Source organism: Rhincodon typus, chromosome 31, assembly GCF_021869965.1.
Source record: "Rhincodon typus isolate 14 chromosome 31, sRhiTyp1.1, whole genome shotgun sequence".
Classification (NCBI taxonomy): Eukaryota; Metazoa; Chordata; class Chondrichthyes; order Orectolobiformes; family Rhincodontidae; genus Rhincodon; species Rhincodon typus.
The window spans coordinates 4,178,774-4,198,866 of NC_063362.1; the positions used below are offsets into that span (position 1 = coordinate 4,178,774).

Below are 20,093 nucleotides of genomic sequence, written 5' to 3' on the forward strand. Positions count from 1 at the left end.
TGCTTGGCCTGCTGTGTTCATCCAGCTCTGCACCTTGTTGTCTCGGATTCTCCGGCATCTGCAGTTCCTACTATCTCTGATTCAATTTTAACCCCACAGCAATGTGGTTGACTCTCTCTGGGCAATTAGGGATGGGCAATAAATGTTGACTTAGCTCGTAACGCCCACATCTTGTGGATGAACTAAGAACAAGCCACGCCAATTCTATCAGTTCTGTAGAAGTAGTTTAGATTTTATTCCTGATAAAAAAAATTAAAAATCGGAAGTTTAGAGTTCTACATGAAGGAATTTGGACTCTGTGAACGCTGATAAGTGGCAACTGTATTCCTCCTGACCTGACAGAATGCAAACCCAGTGTAATTAACAGCCCCAGTCTCGCCAGGGTTTTTCTGTGTTAAAATGTCTCTGTCTCCTCTCTCTCTCTCGTCATGTTAGACTGTAAGCAGCCTGAGGGTGCATGGTACTGTCTTTCACCACAAGAGAACCAGCAGGTTTGATTCGCTCCGGAAAAAGCAAGTTTTGCTTTTTATTTTGTTTAATGAGATGTAAACGATTTGTTTCCTGTCAGTTTTTCTCCTGTCTCAACTGTCAGTCTCCTTATGGGTCAACTCTGCACAACATGGTTAAATACTTGGGAAGTGATTGGTTTCTGGTGAAATACCGAAACTGAAAAAAACAGTTTGAGCTCCCCTCCCCTCACTGCCTCATCTGGTCGTCTCTGTGACCCGAGAGTTTTTACAAACCGTTTCCTGCTAAATTAGAAAGGTGTAGAAGCAAATAAGTTATTGACTTTAAAGGAACTGACCGTGCCCAGATTGTTCTGAACAATTTATGGTAACGAGCAGATAATCCCGTGGTTTTTGCTGTTCCCATCTGTGGTAAACGCAACTGAATTCGTACAGTCACTCTCTATCTGTCCGGAGGCTGAGCCCAGACGACCTTCAATCTTTGTCGCTGTGCTTAGACAGCCCACAGTTATAACCCTGGAATTCTATCCTGGGGATCTGATCAGTGTCTGGTATCCTATTAGATGTTCAAGGCATAAAATTGGACACAATGATGGTATATGTTATTGTGCTCCTTTAGATGTCTATCTCATTCTCTAACAGTCACACAGGATTTACTAAATGTCTGACTGACATCTTAAATAAAAAGTAGCTTTTCCACAGTTTAAGTTGTGTGAAGGCTATTCAGTTTGAACAACTTGAGTGCTCTGTGTAATAGGAACATACAAATAGAGCAGGGGGAGGTCATTTAGTTCATCAAACCTTCCCGCCATTCAGTGACTGAGTTATGATGGAATTCTGTACATTTGCTTTTGTCTCATATCCCTCAATACCTTTGCCTAATGGAAATCTGACAACCTCACAGTGCAAATTCACATCTAATCTGCTATCAATTGCCATTTGTGGGATTAAGAGAGTGCTAGACTCCAACACCCACCCCCTCCCACCCCCCAAATTCTGTGTAGGAGAGTTTCCCAACTTCACTCCCAATAGTTTGGGCTCTAACATTTTGACTGTGCCCCCAGGCTTTAGGCTCCCTGAGTAACCAGGTGGGGACTTGGTGCAATAATCTGAGATGCCAGTACGAGAGAACAGCACCTCCTGACTTAAGTTCCACATGAGTTTCCTCATCCATTCACCACAGTAAATGGTTTTCCAATGACTTCCACGCTCTGAATATCTCCCCCTGGCTTCGGGAATGAACGGCAAGTCTTCTACCTGCGAGGCTTGGTCACTGTCAGTGAGCCACAGGTCACATTGTCCAGTCACAGTTATACCCCAATATGTCAACCCAACTCTCCATCGACCAAGGGCTGAATGGCCTCCTTCCACACCTGGTGTCCAGTCTCCAGGCTGATCTGGAATGGGGTTTGAACCCTTCACATTCTTGCGAAAAGCTGGGATGGCTATGCCTCCCCTACTCACTGAGTGAGATAATATTCCCCACAGCCAACAAGGGAGACCGAGGGAACAATGGGTTTCTCTGTAGCTAGTGGCAGCTTGCCACCCAGTTTGTGCCTATTGTAACAGTAGGGAGTGATGTGTGCTCACGCTGCCTCATTAACTACAAAGGGTAGGGAAGGTGATTCTGCAGTTTCCTGCTATCCACTGACCACACTGCGATTTTAATAATTTGATCAGTGCAGCACAAACTTACTGTACGTGTTCAGATCACTTCAGGGGGGAATATTGCCAAATCCCTCTGCTCGATGCTGTCTAAGTACCCATCCTGTCTCCTTCTGGAACACACTCCAGCCAGCACCCTTTCACTTTAAAGTCAATGGGAAGTTGCTGATCTTGTTATAAACCACCCGGCCGAGGAAACAAGGGGGCGGAGAGGGAGGGAGGGAGGACATCAGGGGCTGCCAAATGTCACCTGTCAGTCACATAAATACACTATCTGTTACACTCTAACGCTGACATTGGCCTGGCAATTCAGAGAGGGTGAATCTGTGACTTGGTTCCTCTCACAATCCCTTGCAGACTGAAATGTCCCACATTTCCAGCCTCTGGGCATCCCTTTAAATAAATCCACTCTCTTAAGCTTCAAGCAAGTTCTATGCGGTTTCATTCACCCCTGACCCCACCTCTAGACATTAATAACATTGATCAGTTTCAACAGTTACAGACAGGAATATAGCAAATGTCTTATCTTTCTCTGCATTTGGGGTAGGGGAGAGTTTGCTGATAAATGTCTTTGCAAACGTCATGGTGGATTATCTGCTAAACTTATTTTGGTTGAATGTGCTGGATTTACTGCTTAATCTATTGTGCTGACATCACTCTTAACAAGCAAAATTAAATCAGGGCTAAATTCATTTCAGTCACTCTATCTGTGGAGTTATTACAAAGAACAACACAGGGTAAAAGAAAGGACATTTTAGTAATCTCAGCGAGGTTGGGGGGGAGGGGGATGGTTTGGAAAGACCAGCAGAATAGATCATGCTAGGGTAAAAAAAAACAAGCCATCTCGTCTCCTGCAAGTGGAAAACTGACAGTCTTTGTATATGTAAATGAAGAATTTAGACTAATGGAGTTGAACCATTTCTAATTTTGTGATGGAGAGCGGATTTTGATTGAAAGTAATTAAGTGAGCTCGCTGTAAAATTAATTAAAACCAAAGGAAGGTTGGTGGGGAGGGGGGGTATGTAGGATGTTTTATTGGATTGGATAGTGATATAGCTTTGTCAGAATTTGGGAGGGGGGTGAAAATTGGGGGTGACCTGAATCTGTGCCCTCCCTCCTCCCACATGGGACATTTGTGTCACTCTAATCTCCTTACAGAGGCTGGTGCGCATTTGTTAGAAATAATCAAGCAAATATGGTCAAAAATTGTCAGCTTTCAGATCTAATTTGCCTGACAGCCTCGTGTGTGGCGTTTTGTCTAAGCTCTCTGTAAAACGCATCTGACAGGACTGCAGACAGCTTGTACCTTACAGTGATTTACAGCAGATAAGCCTCTTTCCCTCATTCTCTCTCTCTCTGTCTCTCCCTCCCACTCTCTCTCTCTTGCCCAAAAAGACAGAGAAAAAAATTAGCTGTCTTTTTGACATTTTAATAGAAAATCAGCTAATTCTGGATCAGAGTGAAGGGTTCTAGACCCCAAAGGAGCAAAGGGATTTGAGAACCATTTAATTTTTTAAAAGCAGTGTAAGAAACACTATATGTTTTTTTAAATTCCATAATTTTATTTTATTATTTAAATGTTTTTTTAACGATAAATACTAATCAACGGTCTGTCATTTCTGGGTCAGGAGGTCAGCCTGCTGTAAATATCTGATCCTACAGTTTCTAACCTTTCAGCCCCAGCAGAAAGCATTGTGAATGTCAGTAAAGGCCCTCAAGTTTATAAACATAAAACTAGAACAACAAAGAGGAGAGGGACTTTTTCTCCCCCCTTAAAACAGATAGGCAAGGCCGGAGGAGAGTGCAGCAATTCTGGTGCATTAATCTGTTTACTGCGTTTGTAGATGCAACAGGACTCAGGGAGAAATAAACGTTAAATGGGTGTGATTTTTGTTTCAAACCTTTCCCTAATGATCCGAAGGCACTGCTTGCTTGAAGGTCCTGTCGCAATTCTGGTTCTCCTTGAAATGAATCCCTATTGAACAGACTGAGAAAATATTGGTTTTGCAAATTTTCTCCTCAAGTCAATATTTTATGTTAACTGTCATCCACACACTGATTGCAACCTTCACAACGTCTTCCTCTGTTGCCTTCAAAAGTCTTGAAAGGCATTGAAGTGTCTTCAGAGAAAAGATAGCAATGTGCTGGTATAATGGTGTTCCTTGAGCCCAGTTTTAAGTACCTTCAAATCACCTCTCCTTTGGTTAGTGGTTGAGGCGGGTGGCCTGAGCTCACTGAATTGACGGAGGCAGTAGAGGAACACTCACCACTGCCTCCCTCTATCTCTCTCCCCCCAAAACCGCCTCGTTAGCGAAATGAGGAGCCTGTACTCTACTGAGGAAACCATTTCTGGGTTCCACTCGACTGTTCCCTTAGTCCAGGCTGGGTAATGTCCAAAACGTTTGCTGTCAGAACTCCTCCAAAGGCAGAAAGTTGGGAAACATTTTCTCAATTCTAAGTGAAAGGAACTTGCAATTTAATGTTTTTGTCACACAGCTTATTTCTGGAAATGATTATAAACAAAAGGGTCCCTTTAATGCACTGTTAGCCACACATATAGACATTTCTGCACAAAGGTTGGGTTTGATTTTTTTTTGCTCTCCCTGTCGTCAGTAAGTTACAATTTGTGTGCTGTGGCCTTTGATATCCTGATGTTTCGAAAGATGTGGGACAATGAAGGAACATTTCCTCTGTATGCCATATAATACAGTAATTACAAACCCATTCAGAAGGGATATATTTATAGTTTCTTTAACAGTGTTACAGAATATCGCTTGCATGAAAACGTGCATGATGTAGCCTGTCAATCCTGAGTATTTTGGAAGGTGATGGTCCTGTCCTTACCTCTGGGAGATGAATAGAAAGGGGCTCGAGACTGTGTGCTGGCCCAGAACTGTATGTTGTTGCTGCTCACTGGCCTGACAAGGAGTAGGAGGACATATGTTCACACTGCTGTCTCCCACATGTTGGAGTGATAGCATGAGGATATCATTGTGGTGAGAGACTTGAAAAATAGAGCTGAATTAACTGAAGCAGAGAAGGCTAATGGGAGATCTAATCAGAAGCGTTTACAATTAGTTCAGAATTTGAAAACGGGACAGATTGTTTTCACTGGTCAGTGAATTGGAAATAAGGGGGCTTAAACTTTGTATTAGAACTAGAGGCTTAAAGAGGGAGGTTTGAGGAAATTTTTCATGCAAAGAATTACTAGAATAAGGAATAAATTACCACAAGTTGCTGCTGAAGCGAGTTCAATCACAATGTTTAAGAGTGAGTTAAACACTTGTAAGAAAATATTGACAGCTCTGAGGAAACTGGCTAGAATAGATGGCAATGATGTGGAGCTGGTAGTCCTGGAATCAGGACAGGCCACAATGACCTTCTTCGGTGATTGGATTTATGCTTAGAAATGTCAGTGAAGATGTGAGTCACAAGAACAAAAGACTTGCATTTATATATCAGACATAACAAAGTACTGTGCGACCAGTAAAGTACTTTTTTTAAAACGCAGTCCCTAGTGCAATGCAGGATAACGGGGTACCGAATTTGTGCACAGCAACACAGCAATCAGCTAAAAGGCCAGAGAAATTCAAGCGGCCCTCTCGCCCCACTGATGTTGTGAGCTGAGAGTAATTTGACTTTTGGGGGAAGACTGCTGATAGGAAGGGAGCGAATGTAAGAAGGCAGCTGTCTGCCTGCTGATAACATCCTGCCCCGATGCTTATAGAGAAGCTGTGTGTTGTGTTATTGTGACGATGTGACCCACACACAACGTGGGAAAATGAACAGCCATCTATGACACCATTATGTTTTACATTTACGTCAATCACGTTGTTTAGTTCAAAAACCTCTGCAATGGCCAGTGTTCCTTTACATGAAGCACAATGTTTTTATTTTCATTTATTTCCCATCCCTATTACTTTTGAGAAGGGAGTGCTGACTCCCATCTTGAACCTCTGAAAGTCTATGGGCGTAACGGATACCTACAATGCTGTTAGGGAGAGAGTTCCAGGACCTAATGACAACGTATTTCCAAGTCAGGACGGTGAGGGGCTTGGAGGGGAACTTGAAGGTAGTGGTGCTCCCATGTATCTGCTGCCCTTGTCCTTTGACATGGAATTGGTCATAGGTTCGGAAGTTGCTGTCTGAGGAGCCTTAGTGAATTTCTGCAGTGCTTCTTGTAGCATTGTGGTGAAGGGAGTGCCAATCAAACGGGCTGCTTTGTCCTGGATGATTGGATTTTCCTGGAGCTTCTTGAGTGTTGTTGGAGCTGCACTTATCCAGGCAAATGAAGTATTCCGTCACACTCCTGACTGTGCCTTGTAGATCATGGACAGGCTCTGGGGAGTCAGGAGGTGAGTTACTCACCACAGAATTCTCAACCTCTGACCTGCTCTTATAGCCACCGTATATCAATATAGGTCGAGTCCAGTTCTGCTTCTGGTCAATGGTAACCCCAAAGTTACTGATAGTAGGGGATTCAGTGATGGTGATGCCGTCCAATCTCAAAGCAAAATGTTTCAATCCTTTTATTGCATGAGCAATGCAATTAAGTCATTTATATTGAGGCTTCAAAGATGTCTTTTGTCTAATGCTACTACCTTCACTAAAAGAGGAAGTCATTTATTCTGACATGGATATTATTCTGCACCAGATTCTCAGTTTAAGAGAAGTCTGAGTACATCCTCTACTTGAAAAAAATGTAATCATGGGTTTGGCTATGTTACTACATCAGTACAGTTCAGTTCAAAGTACCTTTCTCTTTCTCTCTAGCCCCACAGTGTATGTACTGATTGCTGTGAAATGCTTACCTCAGTATCGCTGGCTAATGTGGAAATGAAGTAAACTGAGAAATCCGCGCATTTTGGAAAGCAGGTCCTGAGCAGGTAATGTAACCACGCCCCCAACTCTTTATTATTTAATCCCAGAGTGACACTGTACACTACTTTGTGTATGATTGCTGAATGTCGTCTAAAGAGTTCCATTTTAATTACAAAGTTTAAAAAGCAAAGGAACCATTCTAATGAGGTCAACAAAACCCGAAAGAACTGGAATGCTGTAAATCAGAAACAAAAACAGAAATTGCTGGAAAAACTCAGCAGGTCTGGCAGCATCTGTGGAGAGAAGTCAGAGTTAACGTTTCGCATCCGGTGACCCTTCATCAGACCTTCCTCGCTGGATCCGAAACATTAACTCTGATCTGTTTGCACAGATGCTACCAGACCTGCTGAGCAATTTCTGTTTTAATTCTAATGAGCTGTTTGTTACTGAAACTGGTCAGTCTCAAATAACCCAAATCAACCAATCAGTGATCATGGCAGTTTCGACCCAAAATGTGAATAAAATGTTCTTAGCAAATTGTAAGGAGTTTCTAAGGAAGGAAAATGGGCAGTTTCTGAAGCGATGATTGCGCTAGTGTCCTGTTCCCAAGGGTTAGCTGTAGGTGAATGACAGGCGAAGATATAATGTACAATTTTACAACTTTGATATGACGTGGGGTTCACAGTATATTCGGCCTATTGTGCCTGCATCGGCCCTTTAAGCATTTTTATTTAGTGCCTGTATCCTGCCTTTTCCCCATTACCCTATACCTTGTTACTGTTTATGTAACCATCCAGCAGCCCTTTTGAATGCCTCAATTAAATCTGCCTCCACCACACGTCCAGCCAGGGCATTCAACACCCTAACTACTCACAGGGTGAAAACCTTTTATCTCACCACACGTTTGATTCTTTTGCAAAATGCTTAAAAAGTGAGCCCCTCCCTCCTTTTCTCAATACGTTTATGAGGGAGAACCCTTTCTCCTTATCCACTCTGTCCAGACTCCTCACCTTAGGAGATCGGGGCTTGTGGAGAGAAATAGAGGCTGGAATTTCCATTTTTGGTGCAGTTTGGGCTGGAATAGTGATTGAGTTTTAGACAACCTCAAACAAAACTCAGCTGATTCCAGCCAACTGTCCCATTGTTAATTCACTAACGCCATTTCAGGCAGTGTTAGGAGCAAGCAGAACATTGAGCACAAAGAGCTAGAGAAAATTGTAGGCTGACAGAGATTTGGAATGACTTTGGAGAGCTCCAAGAGGTATTTCAGCTTCCTTGTGGTCGTTTTGCCAAGGCAGAAGCAGCGAGGGGTTAAGAGGTGGAGCCTTGAACAAAAGGGAAAGGAAATAGAAGCATGAGTTGGCAAAGAATGATGGAGCAATTCAGCCTGTAGTGGGATGGTAACTGACAGTGAATGTGCTGGGCAGGAGGACATTTACCATCCATCCGACTCAGCATTATAACATCTCCAGAGGAAAGTAGAGCAAGGTTTCAGTCTAAAGCAAACACTATTGTCATTGGGTCACCTTATGCTGGACAACTCCAGAGGAAGTAGATCAAAGCAGATCTTAAAGAAAGAGATTGAGTTCCTACAGCTGGGATTTCTTCCTGTTTCTCTTCCTGGTCTGGACTATTAAATCCAACAGCCAGGAGTCTACACCCAGGCCATATGAGTATTAGCATAGAGAATGTCAGAGGATGTACTGGTGCAGCAATAATATTACTAAGACTAGTAATGTAGATCACCCAGACTCTTGTTCTTAGGGCATTGGTTCAACTCCCACCATGGCAGATAGTGAAATTTGAATTGAGTAACATCTGGAATTAAAACCTAGCCTCATGATGACCAGGTAATTGTTGTCATCAAAACTCATATGCCTCATTAATGTTCTTTCTGGAAGGAAATCTACCATCTTTACCCGGTCTGGCCTACATGTGACTGCAGACACAGCAACGCAGTTGATTCTTAACTGCACTCTGGGCAATTAGGGATGAACAATAAATGCTGGCCTGGCCTGTAACGCTGTCATCCTATGAATGAATAAAAACAATGTCAGTTGATGCCCACACCCCGTGAATGAATTTTAAAAATAATCCCAAGGTAGTTTGCAGCCAATGTAATGCAGGAAGTGGGTAACTCAGTAATTGTCAAAGCAATATCGGGGCAGCTATTTGAATGTCACAGGGAACAACACCAGAATATTGCAGCAGTGAGAGAGGGGGATTCATATTGGAGAATATTGACTGCTGGGTGCAGAGAGAGGCTCTCAGCAATGTTGGTGTTTCATTCAGTCTGCTGCTGTGCTGTCTTTAGAGCCACAGTGTTTCCTGCAATAATCTTCACAGTGAGATAAATCATCTCGATATGTGCACGGAGTTTGTGACAATATCAATTATCCTTGTCGGATGAATGGCTGATATTGGTGGATCTGAGTGTCTCCCCATAAAACTGTGTGGAAATTTGCATTAACCTATAGGGTTTCTCCTAGCCAAGCTTGGCTGATTACTGTTCCTTACAGATAGACCTATTCAATCTCACCCCTAGAGCTCAGTAGAGAACACATTTCGGAACTCACCTCCAGCTCTCACCTCCAACAAGCACTTACTGGAGTTTAACCAAATTCACACTGTGCAATACTTCACCCAGAGCCCAGGTAAAGATCCTCCTATTGTTCCAGGTTGTACCAGTTGGAGCACTGCCAGGTGTGGGGTTATTGACAGATATATTGACTCGCTCGGCTCATCTATCAGATGACCTTGGAAGCTGGAGTTGGTCAAGCCTGTCATCTGGCACCCATCACAATCCAAACAGTCCCTCTGTCCTCCAACTGGGTGTTCAGTGATTGTCCCATAGTCTGCCAGTATTCACAAGTGGGCATGAGTGTTTTGTACCCAGTAGCAACACAGCCGCCAATTCATTCATTGCCTCTTGTAAATCAACACGAGGAAAAGCTTGTTTCCAATGAGTCAAGCGAAAGGCTTGTATTTGTGTTCATAACTAACACACCTCAAAGCACCTTTCTGACGAGTGAGGTACATTTCGAGTTGTCGTCACTGTTGTAGAGGAGCAAATGCAGCAGCCACTTATGTACACAGCAAGATCCCACTAATCTAAAGATGACAGTGATCAGAAATCCCCTCACCCGTGATTCTGATTGAGAGATGTATATTGACCAAGACAACAGGACGAACTCCCTACTCTTCTTCAACAGAACATCATGGGATCCTTTCCATACAAGGTCTGAGAGGTGGCATCTCCAACACTGCATGCGCCCTTCATGCTGCACTGGTGTGTCAGTGTTGCCTTTTGTACTCAAGGACAGTAGAAGGTCTTAAACTGGGAACCTTGTGACTCAGAGGAGAGAGAGTATTCCCAACGGATTCACTGTGGTTGGTTGCACAGGGGGTACCAAGGAGACAGAAAAGGTCCACATCTGATTCCCAACCTGGAATTGTGGCTGGATTGTGCTGATTATGGCAATGGATTGTAAGAGCTCTAAGTAATACAGAGGACCTCAAGCAAGGGTCTTGCTTCTGATTGTAATGCAACAGCTATCAATAGAGATGCTTATCCTTGTGTCTGAACATCTGGTGAGATCAGGGTAGGTTTTTTATAATTAACTCATGTGCATGGGCATTGCTGGCTGGAGCAGCATTTACTACCCATCCCTAGTTGCCCCTTAAGAAGGTGGTGGTGAGTTGCCTTTTTAAACACTGCAGTCCATGTGCTGTAGGTTGACCCACAATGCACTTAGGGAGGGAATTCCAGGATTTTGACCCAGCGACGCTGAAGGACAGCAATATATTTCCAAGTCAGGATGGTGAGTGGCTTGGAGAGGAACTTGCAGGAGGTGTTGTTCCCATGTATCTACTTCCATGGCCGTTCAGATGATAGGGGTTTGAAAAGAGCTGTCTATGGATCTTTGGTGAATTTCTGCAGTGTATCTTATAAAAGCTACTGAGCATCAGTGGTGGAGAGAGTGAATGTTTGTGGATGTGGTGCCAATCTAGCTTTGTCCTGGATAGTGTCAGGTTTCTCAAGTGGTGTTGGAACTGCACCCATCTGGACCCCTGGGGAGTAATCCATCACACGCCTGATGCCTTATGGATGGTAGACAGGCTTTGGCGAGTCAGGAGGTGAGTTACCCAACACAGAATTCCTCGTCTCCGACCTGTTCTTGTATATTTATATGACCAGTCCAGTTCTGAGGAATGATAGTTACAGAGGAGTGAGACAAGAGCCTGAGCAGGGATCAGAAAACTGGCCCCAAAAAATGTGATCCAAGAACCCAAGGTTAATTGGCTGCTGACTCTGGGTGCATAGTGAACAGTGTCAGTCCACAGGAACCTGACAGTCCCTTCCAAAACCGTCTTAGAGAACTCTAGTCAATAATGATTATAGTCTCTGATCGGCTGTAACAAGTTCTCTTCCATCAACAGTTTGAAAAGGTCTTGCCCTGATTCAATCACGTCAGAGTACTAATGCGTGTCAGAGTGGAGCAATAGCATGCACTGGAGCTGTAAGCTCTATCAATGTGTTTGTATCAGGGATTGGTCCCATTTACTGGTACAGAGAAACTGCAGATCTGTGGGAAGAAGATAGCAGCACAAAAGCAATAGCGATTGAGCCGTAGTTACTATGCGAGCTGGACAGATTCTGGAACAAAACAGTAAGCATGTGCAGCAGTGATTGGATGAAAAAAAAACTCACCACTGAAAACACACAAAAAAAGTCATCACTTGTGAATTTGAGAGAAGGGAAAGGAGTAAGGCACCAGATGGTGGAATTGTTCCGTTTTTTTATTCATTTACGTGATGCAGGCATCAACAGCAAGGCCATTATTTATTGCACATCGCTAATTACCCTGGAGAAGGTGTTACTGAGGTGCCGTCTTGAGGTATTGCAGTTCATGAGGTATAGGGACACCAACAGTGCTCAAACAAAGAGGGTTCCAGGAGTTTGATCCAGTGACACTGAAGGAATGGTGATATATTTCCAAGTCAGGATGGTGAGGGGCTTGGAGGGGAACTTGTAGCTGGTGGTGTTCCCATGTATCTGCTGTCCCTGTCCTTTTAAGTGGTAAGAGTCATTGGTTGAGAAGGTGCTGTCTGAGAAGCTTGGTGAATTTCTGCAGTGTATCTTGCACACACTGCTGCTACTGAGCGTCGGTGGTGGAGGGAGTGGATGCTTGTGGGTGCAGTGCAAATCAAGCGGGCTGCTTTGTCCTGATGGTATCAAGCTTCTTCAGTGTTGTTGGAGCTGCACCCATCCAGGCAAGTGGGGAGTATTCCATCACACTCCTGACTTGTGCCTTGTAGATGGTGGACAGGCTTTGGGAGTCAGGAGGTGAGTTACTCGCTGCAGGATTTGTAGCCTTTGACCAGCTCTTGTAGCTGCCATTTTATGTGGTGATTCCAGTTGAGTTTCTGATCAGTGTGGGGTATTGAATGGTGGAAATGCTGTTGAACGTCAGGGGGTAGTTGCTAAATGCACTCTTGTTGGAGATGGGAATTGCCTGGTACTTGTGTTCAGCAAATGTTATTGAGTTGAGTCTGAATAGAGTCTGGAGTTCGCTGCATGTGAACAAGGACTGCAGTTTTATCTGAGGAGTTGCAACTGGAACTATAGACTGAGTGACCACATGTCGTCAGTCCCACCTCTGGTTGAGGGAAGGTGTTAATGAAACAGCGGAAAATATTGTTCTTTTAGTGCAGGGATTTGGGTCAGAAAGAAACCAGTCTGGTTGTGTGAGTCTTTCTCAGCTGCCCAGAAGATTGAAGTTTCATGTAGTCCCATTCAGAGAAGCAAGTTCTAAGGTTGGTTCTAAGGTTGCTGTGTTTGGAACCTGCTCTACTCTGAGCTGCCCAGTATTCCAGGGCTCCTAGAAATGGTGCTATGGTCGAGTTTGGAAATACAGCTGGCCTAACTCCTGCTCAGAGTTGCTGCCCTGATATGCCCTGGGATGCAGTCCCAGACCCAATAAAGAAAAATCACCCCTTCGGGTTTGCCACACACCTGTAAAAATGGCACAGCAAGATCCAATTCCTGCTGCTGGCTGTCTGAAGGGAGGAAGCAGCGTTCTGCTCCCCCCCAAGCACTGACATCAGTCACCTCCATGAACACAAACATCAAATCACCAAAATATATGCATTTAAATTTCGGAAAATTAAATTGGATTCGAGTTGGTGACTCGGTGGCCCCTGTTGTCTGATCTGTTTGGATGTATCACATGTTGAAGCATGAATCAGACATAAACCTGGACCAATAAGCACTGAACTGAAATTGAAAATTCTCAAAATGAAGATTAAACCGGGTTTCAGGTTGATGCGGCTGGTCCCTGTGTCAAGGTACAATACTTTAAGGTTTTTCTTGCAAAAAATGTAATTGGTTTTATGCTGATCTGTGCAAACCTTTAATTTTGTCTTGGATCCAAAATAAATGTTTTTTAAATGAGATTATATAAAAGTGCATTCAGCTCTGTTTTACCTAGGATAAGTGCTGGATGAGATCAATTTTCCAATTCTTGGTTTAAAAAAAACTTTCAATTGCAAAGACTTTACCTCAGCAGGAGATCACTTTCCCTCCTCATTATCCTGCAGCCTGTGAAGGTGAGATGGCCTCTAATTTATTATCGTTTATTTCCAGCTCCTTTTTGTTGCATCAACAATGTGACGAAGGTTATTAAAAATTAATGTTCTTAATTGGAGAAAGGGCTGTTTGGCACATAGATCACTTTCTCAGATACAATTATATTTTGTTGATGCAACATCTTCCCTGATATTAGGTACCTCCAGCTAGACTGGAGAAATGGAGCCTGAACAGAGTGCAGGAGCCATTTTCAAATGTGCTGCCTGGAATCAGTGCGATAACATGCCAGCTGTATTCAACACTGAGGGAGTGAGGGGTCTGCAAATAAACACCATCAGATCACAGACCAGGCACTGAATGGGAAACTAGTAATCCTTCATAGATCCCCAAAAGTGTGGAAGCAGGCCGTTCAGCCCATCAAGTCAATACTGACCCTCCAGAGAGCATCCCATCCAGACCTACTCCCCCTACCCTGTCCCTGTGACCCTGCATTTCCCATGGCTCATCCACCTAGCCTGCACATTCCTGGACTACTGTGGGCATTTTAGCCTGGCCAATCCACCTAATCTGCATGTTTTTGGACTGTGGGAGGAAACCGGAGCATCCGGAAGAAGCCCACACAGACACAGGGAAAGTGTGCAAATTCCACACAGACAGTCGCCCGAGGGTGGAATCAAACCCAGGTCCCTGGTGCTGTGAGTCAGCAGTGCTAACCACTGAGCCACCATGCTGCCCTTGATTGTCTCTAACTCCTCATATTCCTCTACTCTCTGTGTCTCTCCATGTGCCCAGACTGTCTATATCATTCTATACCCCTGTACTGAATGTATCTTCCCAAATACCTGTACACTGTATCTCCCCACTGTATCTCCCTGTATACTTTCTGTATCTCACAGTACCTCTGTACTTTCTGTCTGTTCTCTATATTGCCTATATCTCTTCAGGAAATACAGGATTCACTATAAATCTGAGAATTAAAAGTTAAAAATGTCTTTCAGACACTCTGTGTGCCTTTGAGTTCCGGCCACATGCTGGTGCTGTCAGTTCCCAATTGCTCCATGTTGTGTCCCAGGTAAAGTTAGAAATCACACGACACCAGGTTATAGTCCAACAGGTTTATTTGAAGTCACAAGCTTTTAAAGCGCAGCTCCTTTGTTGGGTTCACCTCATTGACAGAGGTCCAGAACGATCCCAGTTTGCTGCCCTCTGTGAACAAGATGAGGCATGATGCCTGGGGAGGGGCACTGGTGACTGAATGAGGGCATTTGCTTAAAAAGAAAACTGAAATTCAAGGTTAGGAAAACTGTAGCACCTGTGTGACACATGGTCATGCAAGAAAGGGAAGCAGTTAAAATCTCCAGCAAAATAATTCTGACTTGACTTTTCAGTTCTTTGCAAGTGAGCCTCACAGTGTTCTGGATCCCAGCCACTGCAGGTTTGTTTTATATCAGTGACCAGAGAGATTCAGATACGACCAGCTACAGATCATCACAGTTTAAATGCGGCTCATTTCCAATTTCCACCAAACTTCATTGTATCCCCCTTCTTCTTTAAGAGTTTTCTTAAGACCTGACCTGATCTGAAGAAGGGTCAGTGGACTCGAAACATTAACTCTGTTCCTCTGTCCAAAGATGCTGCCAGACCTGCTGAGCTTCTCCAGCAATTTCTGTTTTTCTTTGTTTTATTCCACTTAACACCTGCCTCTTTGACTGACCTCTGCATCAACTGTGCTAATGTGTCCCATTACAGTGAACAGAAATAGACCATTCAGATCTACGAATCTGTCCACTTAATCTATCAGAAGGTCCTGATCTGCATGTAGCCTTCTTAATTCCATCATCCTCAACCTGCTGCTGTGGCTCAGTCTGAAACATTTGTCTGAAAAGGCCTTGGGAACATACCATCGCGTTAGGAAATGGACGTTATTGTTAAGAAGGAGTTGAAAACAAGGCACATGGTGATGTGAAATTCCAGGTACTGCACAATCGCTTGTTAAAATGAGGTTAACAACAAAAAAATAAATCAGGGAAGCCAGGAGCTCTCTGTGACCCCCTGCAGGTAAACTCTGTCCCATGACAAACAGTCAAAACTAAAAATGCACGTGGACAGAGAACAGCTTAAAGTTTGGTTTCTCGAGAATGCACAGCCAATTTTCTCATGGTAATCGTCACCAGATTAATTCTTAGTGATATCTGAGCTAAGCCTTTACACGGCTGAGAAAGGGGACAGGCAGTCACCCCATTAAAGGTTATCGGTCAATTGGCTTGGGCCAGTTGCCAAATTTTAACCAAGGAACACTAGAGAGTGACTGCCACCTCTTGCACTGAGGTGGGGGGGAGGGAACTGTTAATCCTCAAAACCCCCACATCCCATCCAGCTGCCACTATTGATATGAAATTGCAATGCAAGGATATAGCTCAGGCTACTTCTGATATTAACCTCTGTTGATAGTTTCTGAGGTATTTCATTTCGAAATGATGTACTCATTGAATCAAATCTTCACTCTAGCACAAGTTTGGGAAAGTGGATGTAATTCTAGAGAGGTGCGTGGGGGGTCAAAGCCAGATCCCAGTGGGCTGCTCCCGTTCATACCACAGTGCTATTCATTTCCTCATTTCAGGGACATTGACAAAAAAACAGTTCAAATCAAAGTAAAATAGTACAAGTGCTGAAAATCTGAAACAAACACAGAAATCTCTGGAGAAACTCGGCAGGTCTGGCAGCATCTGAGGACAGACAAACAGGGTTAACATTTCGAGTCTGGTATGACTTCTTCAAACCCAGAAGAGATGACACTCAGACACTTCTTCCTGCCTCCCCTAGGGTTATGACCTGGTGGGGACAGGATGGCGTAGTGCTTTTGTTGCTGGACTAGTAATCCAGAGATCTAGGTAATGTTCTGGGGACCTGGGTTCAAACCCCACCATGGCAAATGGTTGAATTTGAATTCAATAAAAATCTGGAATTAAGAGTCTAATGATAACAATTGCCGATTGTTGGGAAAACCCATCTGGTTCACTAATGCCCTTTCGGGAAGAAAACTGCCATCCTTACCTGGTCTGGCTGACATGTGACTCCAGACCCACAGCAACGTGGTTGAGTCTTAACTGCCCTCTGGGCAATTAGGGATGGATAATATTCACATCCAATTAACAAAATAGAACTGAGCACTGAGCTGTTGTTTCCAGAAGAGATTGGCTGGATTTGGGGAAAAAATATCAGGGTAAAGGGTCAGCCAGTAAGAATTGAGGTGAGGAAGATCTTCTCTCTTCATTTGAACATTGGTTGGGTCTCTGGATTTGTCACACGGTGATCATACCACCAGACCATCGCCTCCTCCCAAGGTCATTATCCAGGGGCAGATAGGAGGAAGTGTCGGAGAGTCGGCACCCAGCCTCTGGAATTCTGTTCCCCAAGGTTTGTGGATGCTCCATCATTGAGTAAATTCAAAACAGATTTCGTGTCGGGACCCTTCTTCAGAAATGAAGAAGGGTCCCGACACGAAACGTCAGCTTTCCTGCTCCTCTGATGCTGCCTGGCCTGCTGTGTTCATCCAGCTCCACACTGTGTTATCTTGGAGCTGGTCATCAGGCTGACTGACCTGGCTCATCATCAAGTACCCCACCCCCCTCCATCCCAGATAGGCACCGAACCAGCCCCTTCCTGCTTTGATAGACCTGCCCTGTCTCAGGTACGCATTGGCAACAGACAACAGTGCAATACCGTTTGTGCTGCACACCATTTACCGCCTCTCTCTGGAAAACAACTCCATACTGAGACCATTCCCAGTTAACCCTGCCCCCCGCCACCTTCTGTCCACAGTTAGTGGCCCAGTCATTCTTATAGTGTCAGAGGGAGGCTCGTGGAGATTACTCCTCAGAGGAATGTGAAAGGGGGTTGGAGTTCCTGATTAGGCCATGTTTGTTCAAACTCAAACAATGAGATCAAACTTCCTTGGTCCGGTGGAGGTGGGTATTAGAGATGTTAGGAGGCAGTCGGTGGGTGGGTTGTGGGGGTAAAGGTTTGAGAGGCACATCTCTGGGCTGCATGTCCCTCATAATTTGACTATGAACGATCCTTTGATACTTTTCGGTCTTTGGGAATATGTGGGCAAGGTCCCAGGGGGAGTTACAGCCTGGTATCATTGAGGGTAAGATGCTCTTTAGGTGTTGTGGTCCATGTATATTTCCTGATAATTTTACACTGCACTGCCCAGGAGAGGGAATGGGACAAAAGATCAATTGCCCAGCTGGCGTGGCATCTGATGGAGGCAAAATCTGCCTTCTCCGAGCTGGAGGGAAGACGCAATGGTCAATCAGGGCTGGTAGGCCACCCACCAGAATGGCTGAGAAAGTATCAATAATTTGACCCTAAGTAGAACCATCTCAGATCTGTAGGGAATTCCAGTCGGTAGAGAAACACTCTGTCACAAACAAACACCGACTGCGCTAGAGAAACTCAGTAGGTCTGGTAGCACTTACAGAGAGAGACACAGAGTTAACATTTCGAGTCGGATATGACCCTTGGTCAGACTGGCTTTGTGCCTTCTTGTGTTGGCGGCATTCCCAGCAACACCTCCCTGTTACACTTTGAATAAAACGAGGAACACCAGATACCGGAGATCTCAAACAATAGAGAAATTGCCGGAGAAACTCAGCAGGTCTGGCAGTATTGGTGGAGACAGAAACAGAGTTAACGTTTCAAGCCTGGCATGACTCTTCTTCAGAACTGAATGGTGTTGGACAATATTTTTTGAGCACATTGCGCCAATGGGTAAGAGCCTGCAAAGGGAGATCCCAAATTAACACAATCACAGAATTGTTATATCGCATAAGGAGGCCAATCAGGCTTTTGTGCCTATGCATTTCCTAGAGCCAATCCCCTGCCTTTTCCCCATACCCCTGCATAGTATTTCTACCTAAATAATCATCCAATTCCCTTTTCAATAACTCAATTGGACCTGCTTCTAGCACATTGCATTCCATAACTACTCTTGTGTGAAAATGTTTTTCCTCACATCACTCTTGCTTCTTTTGCACATCACTTTAAATCCATCCCCCTCTCACTCTTATTCACTTTACAAGTGGGAACAGTTTCTCCCTGTTGACTCTGTCCAGCCCCGCTCATGATTTTGAAAACCCCTAGCAGGTCTCCCCTCAGCCTTCTCTCCAAGGAGATCAGTCCCAGCTTCTTCAATCTGTCTGCATCACTGAAGTTTCTCATCCCAGGGAGCATTCTTGTAAATTGCCTCTGCACTTTCTCCAATGCATTCACATCCTTCCTGAAGCCTGGCGCCCAAAACTCTGCACAATACAATACTCCAGCTAAAGTCTAACACATACAAGTTGTTCAAGCTCATCTTGTTTTTGGGGTGGTAGAGGGGAAATGTTTGTTGAGAGGGGGGACATGATCAGGCGACTCAGAGAAACCCTCGTGCTTCTCTGGATTGGGTTTTTGTGTGCTGCTAATTGGGCAGATGAGACTTTATTTCATGTTACATCTGACAAACAGCTTTGGGTCAACGGATGGTCTCGCTCCCTCAGCTGAGCACCCAGGCGGCAGGTAGGATTATTAAATCGGTTTCCCATGGGTTCCTGATGCAGTCGGGAATAACTGAGCCAAGCTGACAGACAGTGTGCTGCGGGGTGCTTGGCTATGACACCTAGCAGGAAGCAGGGCCTTTAGTCCATCCAGCCAACCCTGCCCCAAACCGCCACACTCCAGAACCCAGGAGCACGCCACACATTTTACATGAAGGAAGTAAGAATTGTGAGCATTTTGATGTTCATGATTTAGGACCAGCCCCTCCCTAGTTACTAAAGAAGAGAAGATTAAAGGGTGATTGTTGACCTGACAAGCTGCCTGAACGTATTTAGATGCACATTTGCGATGCCAAAGTGCCCAAGGCCAAAGGCCAAGGGATGGAAGATGGGATGAGAATAGTGATGTGGTTGCTTTTGACCAGCGTGGACTCAATAGGCCGTTTCCCTGTGCTGTAGGCCTCTCTTAATGTATGGCTGGTGGCAGAGTGGCACAGACTGACTCACCCACAGCAGCCTGATAGGGCACGGCAGTGATGCTGAAGGTTGATCCAAGGGAGGGTGTAGAAGGAAAAAACAACAGACATAGGAACGGGCTGTTTAGCCCTTTGCGTCATTTCTACCAGCATTCAGTGGAGTAAGAAACTTTAGCAGTGGTGGTGCATGAGGAGAGGAGGTGTGGTGATAAAAGGGAGGGGGTAATGGAAGAGGGGTATTACACCAAGGACAAGGTCCAGCAGAATCCATCACAATCACACGAGGCACAGGAGACTGGAATCTATGTGTCTCACACTCTCACATTCACACACTCTCTCACACTCTCACACTCACACACTCTCTCACGCTCCCACACTCTCTCACATTCACACACTCTCTCACACTCACACTCTCTCACATTCACACACTCTCTCACACTCTCACATTCACACACTCTCTCACACTCACACTCTCTCACATTCGCACACTCTCACACTCACACACTCTCTCACATTCACACACTCTCACACTCAC

General features: G+C 44.6%; 1 protein-coding gene across 4 annotated transcripts in view; it reads left to right on the forward strand.

The window, feature by feature from the left end:
- casz1 (castor zinc finger 1) overlaps nucleotides 1-20,093 on the forward strand; it is a 370,171-nt gene that overhangs the window by 201,737 nt on the left and 148,341 nt on the right. For all 4 annotated transcript variants that reach the window (XM_048615145.1, XM_048615147.1, XM_048615148.1 and 1 more), the window contains exon 4: nucleotides 6,906-7,018. The gene's annotated coding sequence lies outside the window, so the exon portion shown is untranslated. The remainder of the gene's footprint in view (nucleotides 1-6,905; nucleotides 7,019-20,093) is intronic.